General features: G+C 35.0%; 1 non-coding gene across 1 annotated transcript; it reads right to left on the minus strand.

The window, feature by feature from the left end:
• Nucleotides 1-2,094: 2,094 nt before the first annotated feature.
• On the minus strand, nt 2,095-2,166 carry TRNAD-GUC (transfer RNA aspartic acid (anticodon GUC)). Its single transcript has one exon. It is a non-coding gene; the product is annotated as a tRNA-Asp (tRNA).
• Nucleotides 2,167-2,926: the final 760 nt, after the last annotated feature.

A 2,926-nucleotide genomic window follows, 5' to 3' on the forward strand; every position in this document is an offset into this window, starting at 1 on the left:
GAAGAATGACTGAAAATAAAACATCATATAACCAAAGCATATTTAGAGATAAAATGAATTATAAGTTTATATATATTTATAAATAGTTTTATTTAACAATACATATTATTTAAAGCAGTTCTTAACACATTTAACTATTTTTAGCTCTGATAACTTTGCATTAGCCTCCTTCCTCAATGTTCAGATTTAAATACCATAAGAAAAGTAAAAGTGAAAACAACCGTGAACTCAGGTGAAATTAATAAACAGAAGTTTTGACCTAAAAGAACATTTAGAGGATTTTAAAAAATTAAAATAGCTCATTAATTTTGACCTAGCTATCATACATTGCCACCTTTTCCTGTTCTTTTTTAGTTAGTACTACGGACGAAAATAATAATTATTATATAAAATATCTTTTTTAAATTACACATTACCGGGTAGCACCAAAATTCTAATAAATAAACTCCATTAAAATATGGTATTTTCCTTCTTCAAATAAATGTCACTTGCATTTGTTGGGGAAAGAAAAGGTTATTCAAAATAAGTATGCTGTATTTCTTTAAGGATTCAAAAACTTAAGTTTGCACAAAAAACTTGTGTTCATTTTTTTCCTAGAATCTATTTTTTCCATATTTTGAAAATGGAAAACTGTTGGCCTATTATCAATCTTGTTTTCTTTACTATTTGTTTTAAATTTTAATAAGATTTTATTTAACTATAACCTACACACAAAAAGCCCTGCAAATCTTAAGTGAACAGCCAGATGAACAGCTGCTTCATAAAATGGAAACACCAATGTAAGCAGCACCCCAATCAAGAAACCCATTCCCAGTACCTCAGTCACTACCCCTTAGGCCCAAAGATACCTGACTTCTAATAAGATAGATTACTGTTGAACATTATAAAGATTAAAGGATATTAAACATACTCTTAAAACCATGGGTAATCATCAGTTAAATTCATTATACCTGTAACCTGCCTTCACTAGTCAAGGTCGTTTTAATTGTTGCTAGCAAAAACGCACACGCCCTCCAAGCCGCACTCAGCCTAAACGTGACGAACGCCGGAGCCGTTTGCCAGCTGCTTGGTGTCAGGTCTGTCTAATTTGAGTGGAGCCAGTTTAGACTGGATAGGACCGCCAATCCCCCAACTGGGCATGCTCGAGTCTCCGCTTTTTGAACCTGCAGCGACCCGTAGCTTAGTTACGCCTGCGCAGAATGACAACGAACGCGCCTTTTCCTTACATCCAGTCACCTTGCTCGTTCCCCGCGTTCTTCACGCGTCAGGCCACGCTGCTTCTTCAGCCCATAAATACCCCTAGCCTTTTACCTTCCAGACGGTGAATTTGAGATTTCTTCTTCTTTCGTTTTGTCTCCTGGCTTGTTTTGGCTGCTTTGTGAATAAGCCCTCTTTTTGCCGCACACCTCGGCCTCTCCCTGTTTTGGCTTGCCGCGCAGCGGGCAAAACGAGTCCGGTTCGGTAAAACTCTTTGTTGTTTCCTTTCCTTCGGTTAATACTTAATTTGATAGATTCACCCATATGGTGTGTAGTAGTAGTTCCTTGTCCTCACTGTTGTGTGGTATCCCATTGTGGAACACTTTTTATTCAGTAATTGTCTGTTAACAGAATTTCCCTCGTTGTATCTATTCTCTTCATTTGAAGAGTTATAAGAAGCAAGAGAATCTAAAATCAAAAGATTAGGTCAAAGTCTAATGCCAACAGTTTTCACAGGATTATGTGTAAAACACCAAATCTCTTCTTAGAACCTGGTTCATCATTCCTATCTCAGAGATTGAGAAAGAAAATCTAACAACATAATTCATAAATGGAGACCACTTTATTACTAACAGGCATGTTTAGTTACTATTATAATAATTATTATTTTTAGGTACAATGAATTTAATGACTGGAGACTGGAACTTATTTGCGTCTCTAATTTTACCCTGCCTGTTTAATAAAATAAATGGAAACAAATAGTTAAGTAATTTCCAAAAGGGTTAAGTAATTTTCTTCTGTCATTTGTTAATACAATACTAAGTTCACCACCCATGTGAATAAACCTTTTCAGTTAATTTTTTTTTTTGCCATGCAGTGTGGATTGTGGGATCTTAGCACCCAGACCAGGGATTGAACCTGGGCCCCAGCAGTGACAGTGCCAGGTCCTAACCACTGGACCACCAGGGAATTCCCTTCAGTTAATCTTCTTACTATATATGAATTTTGTAAAAGTTGTATGACAACATGAATTCTCTATTTATTTCGTAATTATTTATTGAGTTCCTACTACGTAAGTCCTCTGTTAACACCTATTAAGCAGTCAGAATGTGTCCAGTTTTAATAAAAAATAAAACTAGTTTGTACCTGATATAGCACAATAAAGATTTAAAATAAAACAGTGTATTAGTATTGAAAGCAGAAGTTTTGGTGGTAATAATGAAATCAATCTCTCATCTTTTTATTCTACTCACTGTAAAATTTAGATAATTTTTAAACAAACGGGATATAATTGATTTTCTTCTCATATTAGAAAGCAGTCCTTGATGCTTGGGATAAGATGAAAAATAAAAGTGGAAGCAAAACCCAAATTTATTTGGTTCTAATGCATATACTTTTCCATAACAGATGCCAGTGCTGGGCAGAAGTCTTGATGAACACCCCAGCTGTGGATCTACCCTTCTTTTATATGCTGAAGGAAGGTAAGAGATTGGAATGAAGCATATTAGTAGAGGTGGTCAAAGGGACTATTTTCCTTGTAGAAAGGAAAAGGGATACAACTGATAGTAAAACAGGGTTAGTTAACTTTCTTGTTTCATGTAAGCTACTTTTTGCGTGAGTTTTACAGCTGTTTTTACTATAATCATCACAATCATTTTACCTTCTTTGCTTCAGTGTGTGTATTGATAAAATGATGATGATAGACCTTGTTTGTATACCTTCCTTTTTT

The sequence above is a fragment of the Aethalodelphis obliquidens genome, unplaced genomic scaffold (assembly GCF_003676395.1).
Source record: "Aethalodelphis obliquidens isolate GAN/ISIS:26980383/991018 unplaced genomic scaffold, ASM367639v1 scaffold20, whole genome shotgun sequence".
In the NCBI taxonomy this organism is placed as follows: Eukaryota; Metazoa; Chordata; class Mammalia; order Artiodactyla; family Delphinidae; genus Aethalodelphis; species Aethalodelphis obliquidens.